The sequence below is a fragment of the Phaethon aethereus genome, assembly GCF_964289735.1.
Source record: "Phaethon aethereus genome assembly, chromosome: 9".
Lineage (NCBI taxonomy): Eukaryota > Metazoa > Chordata > Aves > Phaethontiformes > Phaethontidae > Phaethon > Phaethon aethereus.
In genome coordinates, this window is record NC_138585.1 from 8351185 (window position 1) to 8363816 (window position 12632).

The window sequence follows — 12632 nt, forward strand, 5'->3', positions numbered from 1 at the left end:
TGGAATTTGTTAGACTGGTGGTTTGTGGAACCCTGCACACACAGGTTTGCCAACCTTATGTTTTTCCTGGCTGCAAACACAGTTACTGTAAAGTTTGCATACTGAAGGGGAACTAATGCTCTGAGGCTCAGAGCTAACACCAAAAACGGAATGTAAATCTCAATATTGCAACATTTGACTTATATGCACTAATCTTAGTGGGATCGCAGTCCTGAGTTAACTATGTACTCCCTTGTGAACTATGTACTCAAAGTTTTAGAAGTCTAGTGTAGTTTTTAAGTTGTTGGGGTTTTTTGAAGGAAAAGAAAAACCAACCCAAAACAACAACAACGACAAAAACCAAAACCTAACACTGCCTTTGCTTATTTGTCATGTCCTTCATCTATCAGATGCAATCCTCTCACAGCTGAGTCCCTGCACAAAGGGATCAGGTGAATTCTCCTATTCCACTGAAGAGCAAAGACAGCTGGGTTAGTCCCTTCCTGTTAAGGCTGAAGTAATTAATTGTGCTGAATAAACTTAATTCAGCTCTCAGTTTCTGTGTTTTACAACCTGGTTTATTAATGATTACAATTTAGATTAACACATAACTGTAAATCTCTACACGACCTTGAGATACAGGAAATTCTGTTTAAACATAAGAAAAACGTTTTTACTGGAAAGGAGATTGAACACTAGAGAGGTTGTGGGGTCTCTGTCCTTGGAGATACTCAAAACCCAACTTGACAAGGTGCTGAGCAACCTGGTCTAGGTGACCTTGCTTGAGCAGGGGGTTTGGATCAGATAACCTCTAGAGGTCCCTTCCAACTTCAGCAATTCCATGATTCAGTGAGATGTTTTCAGCTTCCAAATGAAGGATAGCATAACATCACGATTCCTTCAGCCAAGTATGCCTCAAATGTGAATCAGATCTCTCATGCAAGGCTGCCTTTGCACTAAAAGAGGTTAAACATGTTCTCATTATCTTTGTGTAATTTTATCCATGAGGGAAACGCACTCTTTCAGTTTTAAGTCGTACTAGTGAATACCTGGGACAGGGGAGTGGCAGGTGTTTCCAAGGCAAATGTGCAATCGCTCTTTCAGTCACCACTGAAAAGTGTAATTAAATACATATAAACAAAGCTATAAATACGCAAACTCCTTCATTTTTTTTTATGGCATAACATTTGTAAATATCACTGAAAAGATTGCATGTGTCCAATGACATTTGCAATGGAATTAAAAACTCAAGAAAATTGGAACATTAAGGGAGAGGTGGGTGAGAAGTTTACATCTCTGGTTCAACAGTGTTACCAGTTACAGATGAATAAGGAATGTCTTATGAATACAGCAGAGATAACAAAAGAAGTAGCAAGCTGTCACTAGAAAAAACCACATATAGAAGAGTGTATGACCAAAGATCAAGCAACAAAGGAGAGTGAAAATGAAAGATCAGTGTGACCTGGGGCTGCTGAACTCCCTGTTTTCAAACACAAAGCAAATCCAAGCATAAGCTCAGTTTGCTGTCAAGAACCCATGCCCACTTTCTACATGAGGTTCTTTAATACATAACAAGAAGTGACCTTTAAACTACCTTGACAGATAGCAGCTGACTAGAAAATTACAGTCATTAACAGGATATCTAGAGAGCAGACTATTGTAAAAAATGATACTAAAAGGCAGATGTTAACAATTTGCAACCCCAAAAGACAGCTACAATAAAACCCTGCATTTCTAGTGTTCTGAAAAATTGTTATTGAAATTCATCATACACAAAAAACAAAAAGTGCATCTATTTTTTCCCATCTCTAGAGCCAAGCTCTATGTGGAGAAAGTGCAAAAAATATTCTGATTATTCAAACAAAAATCTGTTATAAAAATGCAGTTACTTGTGTTCACTGAAAATGAAAGTTATAAATGAAATAAGTTTAGTTTTGTCCAGTCCAGGGTTCATGAAAGGCAGGTCCTGCTTGACCAACCTGATCTCCTTCTATGACCAGGTGACCCGCCTAGTGGATGAGGGAAAGGCTGTGGACGTTGTCTACCTGGACTTTAGTAAAGCCTTTGACAGCGTCTCCCACAGCATTCTCCTGGAGAAGCTGGTGGCTCGTGGCTTAGACAGGTTTACTCTTCGCTGGATGAGGAACTGGCTGGATGGCCGAGCCCAGAGAGTTGTGGTGAACGGCGTTAAATCTAGCTGGCGGCCGGTCACAAGCGGTGTTCCCCAGGGCTCGGTTCTGGGGCCGGTCTTATTGAATACCTTTATAGATGATCTAGATGAGGGATCGAGTGGTCCCTCAGTAAGTTTGCAGATGACACCAAGTTGGGTGAGAGTATTGATCTGCTGGAGGGTAGGAGGGCTCTGCAGAGGGATCTGGACAGGGCAGAGGTCAACTGCATGAGGTTTAACAAGGCCAAGTGCCGAGTCCTGCACTTCGGCCACAACAACCCCATGCAACGCTACAGGCTTGGGGAGGAGTGGCTGGAGAGCTGCCCGGCGGAAAAGGACCTGAGGGTGCTGGTCGACAGCTGGCTGAACATGAGCCGTCAGTGTGCCCAGGTGGCCAAGGTGGCCAACAGCGTCCTGGCCTGTATCAGCAATAGTGTGGCCAGCAGGAGCAGGGAAGTGATTGTGCCCCTGTACTCGGCACTGGTGAGGCTGCACCTTGAATACTGTGTTCAGTTTTGGGCCCCTCACTACAAGAAGGATGCTGAGGTGCTGGAGCGTGTCCAGAGAAGGGCAACGAAGATGGTGAGGGGTCTGGAGCACAAGTCTTATGAGGAACAGCTGAGGGAACTGGGGTTGTTTAGTCTGGAGAAGAGGAGGCTGAGGGGAGACCTTATTGCTCTCTAAAACTAGACAACTAGAGCAGTTGTGGCGACGAGGGTGTTGGCCTCTTCTCCCAAGTAATCAGTGATAGGACAAGAGGAAATGGCCTCAAGTTGTGCCAGGAGAGGTTTAGATTGGATATTAGGAAAAATTTCTTCACTGAGAGGGTGGTCAGGCATTGGAACAGGCTGCCCAGGGAGGTGGTGGAGTCGCCATCTCTGGAAGTGTTCAAAAAACGTGTGGATGTGGCGCTTCAGGACATGGTTTAGGGGACATGGTGGCGCTGGATTAATGGTTGGACTTGATGATCTTGAAGGTCCTTTCCAACCTAGTGATTCTGTGATTTCTAATATCCTTATTTTAAAACCAATGAAAAAAAAAATCTAGAAATAGTGCCTTTAGAATTTCTCTCTTTCTAGATGGTAGTTGACCCAAAGAACAAAACCAATTCATTTAAACCTTTCTTTCTGAATTTCCGTAGCACTACAAATATAAATCTCTTTATTAGTGAACATGGTTGAGGCTAAACTGTGGAGGCTTTTGCACTGTGCATAAACTCCCGGGAATTGTATCAGCATATACTTATATGAGTCCGTTTATTACACAGAAAAGAAATCATGTAGAATCATTCAGTTGTTTGGGTTTTTTTTTTATATTAATTGATGTCACTTGATGGAGCAACTCAAAATACAAAACTAAGTCATACTAAAACATGTAATGCCAATCTTGGTGGTGGTTGCAAGCTCATGTCAAAATTAACAACAGTGACAAAGAGGTACATTTCAAATGGAACAGAAAGTTTTGGATGGCCAGTGAATTTCTCAGGGATCCATGGTCAGCAAGAATCACAGCATGGGGTAGCACCAGGTAGCTTCCTTTGCATGCCACCATACCTGGATTGATTCACACCGTTTTGGCACTTTCTTGACAAAAAGGTGATAAAAATTTGGACAAAATTCAGAGAAGCGCTGCGAAAGAGGAAATAAGAGTGACCCATGGGAAGAAAACCTGCTGGAAAGTAATAATGGAAAATTATAAGTATGCTATAACAAAAACATAAAACATAAAACATAGCTGTAGAATGTAGAGTATGGAATAATAGTCCCCCAAAAAAGTAACGGAAGTCCTAAATTCTAAATTTAGCTTAGACATATCTATTTCAGTGAAAAAGAAAATCTGCATGTGCAGAGAATGAAATTTATTATTTTAATGTTTTTTCTTGTTCTTAGATATGACTCTATTCAGTAATTTTATTTCTGAATAAGTTACTGAAAATACATATCAAATGTCATAACTCCTCTTCAGATGTAGAACTTTGTAAACATAGTTCTTGATATGAAGGACTTTGTTCAAGTCATAAAATTTGTTGTGTTAAAAAGTTTATTTTCATATAAATCAAACCCATATTTTTTCTTTCTTTCTCATTGGAGACATCCCACTGTCTGCAAATATCCTTGAGTAGATGCCTCTCCTCCAGATGTTTCAGGAATGCAGTCATTCTCTTTTTTTTTTTTTTAAATAAAATCACTAATTGCTCTATCTTTAAAGCTGGATGTTTAAAAGTGCTTGAGAGAATGTGACTGTGAGGCCATGTTAAATTAAGGCCAGCAAGGGCACAAGTGGGGACCATAACTCATGTATGTTTCTCATCACTGACCCTGAACTTACCTCATAGTCTTTCACATAAATTATGACGGCCTGAAAAGAACTACAATGAAATATTGATTAGGGAGTGGCAGGTTTCCCCTCCGGTCTTAACAGAGACCCTTGGAAGCAAAGTGTGTTGCCTTTGGAACCTCTCATTCTTCAAAGTTTGAAGCATTTCAATTTTGGGCTTCTATTCCATTCATCTCCTCATTCTTCTTAAGAGTTTCCTGAAGTTTCCTCTCCTCTGTATTACCGGATCAAGCGAACTGCAATTTACTGACTAGCTTATTACTTTATCCCTGTCTTTTATAAAGCACGTGTGGGCTAGATACTTGTCAAGATTTCATTTGTTGGGTTGGTGGATTTGAGGTTTCTTGAACTGTAGCATTTTAAAAGAGCTTTTCTCCAAAAGATCAGGTGACACCTTTGGTGGGGAGCAATGGAAGGTTCTCCCTGACTCGGCTACCACAGAAGCTTTGTTTATAATGATGTGTTTACATAAAGCTAAGCTATATGTCATACTCCTGATAATGTCTGCGAACTACTGGATCATTGTATCAAGTATCAATACTGACCGAGAAGAAAGTAACAATAGACAGAAAACCTAAATGCAGTTTATTTCCTCGTAGGGACTAAAGAGAACACTTAGTAAGGGGATGTAAAGAAAAAGAGAGAATCTGGTGGTTTCACACTCTACTTCTGATCACTGCATAGACTGTTGGTATAAACTTCTTGAGCTGAAATAATTTGCTGTCAATTCCTGTTTTTGCTATCACTAGTCAGGCTTTTTTAATGAAGATGAAATTTTGCCAACTTCATTTCAGGCAACTTCCCGCCTTTCAGTCAAAAGTGGGCTTACAGTCCTACAGGAGTAAAAAGGGGAAAATATTGTACCCCCTTATTATCCACTGGGACCTATTAGGAGGCTATAACTAACACAGCCTTCTCCTGCCTTTGTTTAAAGTTGGGGGAAAATAATTTTGCTGTTATTGTGAGCAACAATCAGGCAAGAGAATGAGACCAGACTGAAGCAACCAGTACTTTTTTTAAGGAGTGAATTCTAGTTTTGAAGTGTTTAAATTTTTTTTTATTTTTAACATTATTTTAAACACTATTTTGTCATGCATCATAAATGCTTTTGAATGCCAATTCATTCTAAGTCCTACATATACTTTTGACATGAAAAAAATTCAAGGAGGAGTCTTTTCAATCTTCTCTGTCCTTCCTCTCCGTCCTTCCTCTCCGTCCTTCCTCTCCGTCCTTCCTCTCCGTCCTTCCTCTCCGTCCTTCCTCTCCGTCCTTCCTCTCCGTCCTTCCTCTCCGTCCTTCCTCTCCGTCCTTCCTCTCCGTCCTTCCTCTCCGTCCTTCCTCTCCGTCCTTCCTCTCCGTCCTTCCTCTCCGTCCTTCCTCTCCGTCCTTCCTCTCCGTCCTTCCTCTCCGTCCTTCCTCTCCGTCCTTCCTCTCCGTCCTTCTTCTCCGTCCTTCTTCTCCGTCCTTCTTCTCCGTCCTTCTTCTCCGTCCTTCTTCTCCGTCCTTCTTCTCCGTCCTTCTTCTCCGTCCTTCTTTTAAACTGGAGACTCTTCAAAACTGGGCTGGTAGCAGGTTTTGTTTAAGAAATAATTATTTTTTGAAAAAAATTTGCTTTCTACCCTGCAAGCAAAGTTTTTATTAATTTTGTGTACTTTTGATTCACTATTGAATTGCTGCTATATGTTAAAATAAACGGTAGACTTATCAGAATATGGCATTATATTTATGATGAATAAACACAGTTCAAAAACATAGAATTTGTGTAACCTAAGCGTAAGACATTCCTCAAAAATGGCAAGGTCCTTTTTTCTCATCCCATCCAAGGCATATGAATAAGAGCCTCTAGGGCGCATGAGATCTGCTTGAAGCCAGTGGTTGGCTCACAGGGCAGCAGTGCTCAGCCTGCAGGTCTGTCAATTGACTTCTCATGTTTGAAAGTGTAAATTATAATCTGCAACTACACAGGAAAGCAGGTAGAAGGTTCCAACTGATTTTGGTTACTTGTGCAATTTTATTGGGTGGGGTTTTTTTGCTTTTTCATCTTTTCTTGGGCCTGATCTAAGTGTGATGGAAGGTCAGTACAAAAATAGTCTAGGTGACTTAGAGCATGACTTGCATTTGAAAGCCAGTGGGACCTCTGCTCCTAAATCAGTTACATGTGTCTGGGAATCCTACTGAAGTCTATAAACAGTCCTTTAACTTCACTACGAATTAAATGTGACCTTAGTTCCAAAGATAAATTTCGTGGTGTGAATTAATTCTACAATGTTGGTTTGTCTGTAGCTGGACTAGACAGACTGGTAGAATGGCATTGGAAGGTGTGAGTGTACTTTTTTGTATAGATTTATGCCACTTCTATTCCCACAGCAACAGTGTAGCCCTCATTCGTATTAATTAGCTCTTAATTTAGAAGATTTATGGCATTTTGAATGGTAACACATAAAACACAATTAACTTGTTATTGATTTTATCCATTATTTGTGAATTTCTCTAAAGGGATGTTTAAGTTTTGATTTGTAATGGAGGTAAAGAAGCTTTATATGAGCATAAATTTATAATACAGTTATTTAGGAGTCTTTGTGTCTTGACTACTTTTGGGGGAAATTGTCAGAGGAAATACTGGTATGAAAGCAGAAAAAAAAAAAGAGAGTTTCTCTTTACCCTCCTATTCATTTTTTTTCTAATAACCTGTTTTCAATTCCTACACCAACTTTACCAGATTCAGTAATTGTCAGAATTAAGTATAGGGACAGAATCTAAGAACATAGACACAAAAAGAAACAAGGCTGAGGATATTTAATGCTTTGGTGAAACTGTGCTGGTGATGAGTAATAGAGCATCAACCAAATCCTTCCATCTGATTCCTACATATAGAAATGTCAAAGGGCAAATTTTCTCCCAGAATGTGTTGAATCAATTAATATTTATGATAGAAACCAGGCAGGCAGGCCACTTGGTTACCTTCCAGACATTTACAGTGGGCAACCTGCCCAGGCCAGCTAGCCATGCACTGAGCGCTTTGATCCTGGATTGGAAAATTCTATAGGTTTCTCACCCTGAATACCTCAACTTCCAGGCTTGTGCCTGTGTTTTATTCCAGTCTGATAGTTGATATTCTTACTGGTCACTTGGAGTGTGCTGAATAATGGATATATTATTGTAAAACTCTACATAAGTATATAGAATTTTATGTTATGAAATCCCCACAGAAGTATATGTAATGGAAGCAGGAAGCTTTTTGTTATGTACAGTGTGTGCGTATATAGACATTATGCTAAATATGTAATTTATGTATATAAATGTTATGTTTATGTTGATACACATAAAACACCTATATTTAATAGATAAATTGCCAAAGCTAGAAATTCTAATTACCAGGTAGGTCACCTAATTGACTGTTTTATGATACATACAAAACCAAATTGAATACCAGTTGTTATGCTAACAATGAGCAATAAGAATACAATTTACTGATTACAATACAAATTTCAGAAACATTCAGCAAATAATGAACAAAACAAAATAAAAATATGAAAAGACTGAAAATATAAGTCTATATTATGCTTATAAACCCAAATTATATCGTTACATTAAAGTCCAACTTGATAAAGTTAAAAGGAAACAATTTAGCCATGCTAGAATGACACAGTTAAACTGATTGTACCTGAAAAAATTACATTTCCAGGTTCTGAGAAGTCAAATAATAGATCAGCACATGTGTCATTCAGGTCTATCAATGCACAACTTCTCTACAAAAATGCTTTGCAAAATGGCTACGTTTAAATTTATTTGCATGTGTTTTAATATCTGTTCTGCCTTCTGTACATACCCTAACATGAAATGAAATCTAATTGTATCTTTACAACACATACAGGGATTTCAATATAGTGAGAATGATTGTGCATACAATTGATGGGATTTAAAGAAATAGGCAGTTTCACACAAATTATTCAGATGTATTATTTTAAATGAAATACAGTATAACTTGCAAGGACTTAAAGCTGAATTCCACATCCATATCAGAGTGGGTAGATATGAAAGCACTGAAGATTTATGACATGGCTCTCAGTGCTCTGCAGTTGTAAATTTATTGTAGACTTAGATGTTTGAATGCTTGCTGATCCACTAATATCTTTCATTTGGATTTTGGTCATAAATGGAGGGTTTTAAAAATCAAGGGTCTGTAAGAATGACAGAAAATGAGCCAGCCTTAAACAATGTCTAGGGAATCTTGGAATGTCAGACCTGTCTAATTCCATGGGCTATGCTAAAACCTTAGAAGATACACAAATTGCAAATTTAGCAGCATCTATTCCAACAGTGAAAGTACATTCTTGTCTTAAATTCACAGTGTAGCAAGTTGGCCTATGACTTGCTGACTTCTTCAGCACATAGGCTTTTAGGCTTTTTTTATTCTTTCCTTTTGAAATGTGAGAAAATATGGCAGCTTTACAATGAATAAGTTGTATTGTTCATGCTAATTGCAGCAACAGAATTACTGTCTCTGGGTGAGCAAGGGCTAATCCATATTGCCTACCTAGCATTGTTTATACTTAACATTCATAGGAGGGGGAGATCCATAATGCCTGCAGACGTGTGTGGGAAAAGCAAAAACTCCTACCAGAACCATGAATCCATCCCTGCTTATACCCCAAATTAAACTTTTTTTTTTTCCCCCTGAAGAAAAACTCACTACAAGAAGGATGTTGAGGTGCTGGAGCGTGTCCAGAGAAGGGCAACGAAGCTGGTGAGGGGTCTGGAGCACAAGTCTTATGGGGAGCGGCTGAGGGAACTGGGGTTGTTTAGTCTGGAGAAGAGGAGGCTGAGGGGAGACCTTATCGCTCTCTACAACTACCTGAAAGGGGGTTGTGGCGATGAGGGTGTTGGTCTCTTCTCCCAAGTAACTAGTGATAGGACAAGAGGAAATGGCCTCAAGTTGCGCCAGGGGAGGTTTAGATTGGATATTAGGAAGAATTTCTTCACCGAGAGGGTGGTCAGGCATTGGAACAGGCTGCCCAGGGAGGTGGTGGAGTCGCCATATCTGGAAGTGTTCAAAAAACGTGTGGATGTGGCGCTTCAGGACATGGTTTAGGGGACATGGTGGTTCTGGATTAATGGTTGGACTTGATGATCTTAAAGGTCCTTTCCGACCTAGTGAGTGTAGTGATTCTGTGAAGATTGGCAATGATGAAATTTCATTGAGTTTTAATTTTAGCTCTTTCAAAGCAACTTTTTTTCCAGGTTACTGGCTGCAGTTCACCATCCAGGCAAAGCACTATGCCACTTTAAATAATCTGACCTTTTTGCACTTCGATTCATTAGAATGAATAAAATATTTTATTTCTCACTGCATCTTTGTGCCAAAGATCAGGGGTCTTGATTCAGGTTTGTAGCAGTGAAACTTAAAATCCCATACTGAGCTAGGACTCAGGAGACTTAAGGTCAATTTTTGCTGTCAAGAACCCTTCTAGGAATTTCTGACAGGAGTTGCTTGGTCTAGAACCTTTCTAGGTACTTGTGATTTCCAGGAATTTCTCTCTGTTTTCTAGGAAGTCTGTCCTAGGGGAAAAAAAAAAAAAGTATTTTCCAAGGTATTTCCCAGTCCTTTTCATGAATTTCTCATTCTCATTACTTTTCAGGAATTCTTCTGTCCATAAACTTTCTAGAAGTTTCCCGTGCTTTCTAGCCATTCCAAATTCTAGAACATTTCTAAAAATCTTTGAATGGTTTCAAGGAATTTCACTGTGCTTTCTGAAATTTCACATTTTATAGGACATTCAGTGAGCATTCTAGGAATTCCAGTGCACTTTTGAGAAATTTCCCATTGCATTTGAGGATTTAAAAACTGCTTTCTAGGACTTACTTCTAGGACTTACTCTGTTCAGAACGGTTCTGAGAGTTCCCAAGTGCTTTCTAAGATATTTTTTTTTTCATGTTCTTCAAGAATCCCTTCATCTAAGGCCTTTCCAGGAAAATTCCAATCGTTTGTAGGAATATGCCCATCATGTTTAATTCCAGGAATCCTTCTGTTTAGAATCTTTATAGGAATTTTGCAATCTAGAACCATTCTAGGATTTCTCAGCGTAAAGGCATAAGGAACCGAAAAATGGTCTGCACAGTTACGTTTACAAAATAATGTGTGGCTAGGTAGAAAGAACCAAGCTTAAATAAAAAAAGGCTGTGAATTACAGTAGCTTACAGTAGCAATGTAGGTCATGGAACTTTCACCTGCGCTAGTTATAAAATGTACCTGCCAAACAGATACTGCTTGGAGCCAAGTTTCGATATCAGACAGATTAAATTAACACCTCAGCACAACAGGGCCATATGATGCCAGACTTTGTAACAGTGCAAAATGATTTATAGTTGACTCAATTTTAATGATCAGGCTCAGGATCACTGTTGTTGAATAAGTTTCATGTCTGCCATGGCAGAGAGACCTACAGCCACTTAATTCTCCTGCTGGCTGTAAATTAATTAAATAGGCTGTATATAAATAAAATAACATTAATTTATTTCCTGGCTATTTTTTATCTTGTTCATAGACTATAATTACCATATCATGGCCCTGTCAGATATATTTTAGGACATATTTAGTAAGAAGTGATTTCACAATCACAATCTTTCATCATCCTTTGTCATGTGCCCATAGAGAGTTTCAGGATTTATAGACAGAGGCATAAACTTTGCCAAGTAATAGTCTACCTGCTTAAGCCAAATACCATTCCTTTCAAAACTTGGCAGAAATAATTCCTTGCTGTAAAGACTACTTTGCATTTCCAGGGCATTCTTTACCTGCAGAATCTGCAAGCGCTTCATAAATGTCCTAGATCTTAGTTTCATTGTTCGGTGAATAAATAGACATTTAGAAAGACAGAAGGCTGGTTTCCCCAATTATTTTAGTAAAACGTTATGTAGGGGCTACAGAAGAAGGTAATAAGTATTCCTCATAGAGAACTCTCAGTAAGGAGACTTGATGGACTTCAGCCATGAAGTGAGCCTTGAATCTGTTGACTTAGTTGTGTACATTAGTGAAACAGTTGAGAGGTGAGTCTACCTATCTGTACAGCCTCTTGGATCAGTTCCTTCCCAGTCCAATTGCTGAATGTTTGGCAGAAAATATTGTCTAACAGCATAAACCACCACTATTTTTGTGTGTAGCATACTGATTTGTCTCCATTTGAACAGGTGAGATCAACAGTCAAGGTCTTTCAGTGTTAGTGGTTTTGTCAACTTGAAATAATCACCATCATATATTCCTCTAAAATACCTTTTTAGAGATCAAATAAAATGATATTACTTGAAACAAAAAAGACTTTAAAGTAGCAGTCCTTTAAAATACAATAGTTTAGACTCATCTGAGATTTCATGGGTTCTGTAATGATGCAGCTGTTTTCCTCAGGGTGTTCTCACAATTTCATAAAAAAATCTATTTGTTATGAGCATTGTGAAAGCCCAAGGAAAGCAGCTGTGTTTTTGACAAACTGGGCCACATTTTCAACACCTCTAGCAAGAGAGACATTTATAGAGGTATTCTATGCCTTATATATCCATGAGCAACATATTTTTTAACAGTAACAACATATAGTGCTCTTAGCAGAAGTTTACGCAGAAAAGCAGCCAAACTGAACATTGAGTTGAGCCACGATATGAAATTAAAAACCTGACCTCCAGCAGAAGACTTGCCCTAAACTTAAAACATGCCACCCTGAGTGAACTTAAAGACCACTAGGAAATCACTGAATGATGTAGACATGTTAGCTATGAACTTGTGAGAGGTTTTTTTAATCCTTTTCCTTTTTTCTTTGCTTTTGATATTCCTGAAATCATAACAATGTAAAGAATGACTGGCGTTAGTAGGGGATCTTGGTGAACATGCTTACTGGAGTATAAAGTCTGGACAAGACAGGAACTTTCTTGCTTCCTGTGTAGCCCATTCCTGCAAGGGATTATTTTCTTATTTCTGTCTGTCAGTCTAAAAGTGATTATAGACCCAAATTGTATCCTCCTCACTGCTTTCAGTTGTGTGTAATTTTCATAGAAATTAGTCTGTACATATTTTTATATCATATTTTTTCTGCATCTGATCAACCATATTCAGTCCTTACTGGTTTTTGAAACTTTTTATTCCTTTCCTTTAGTATGA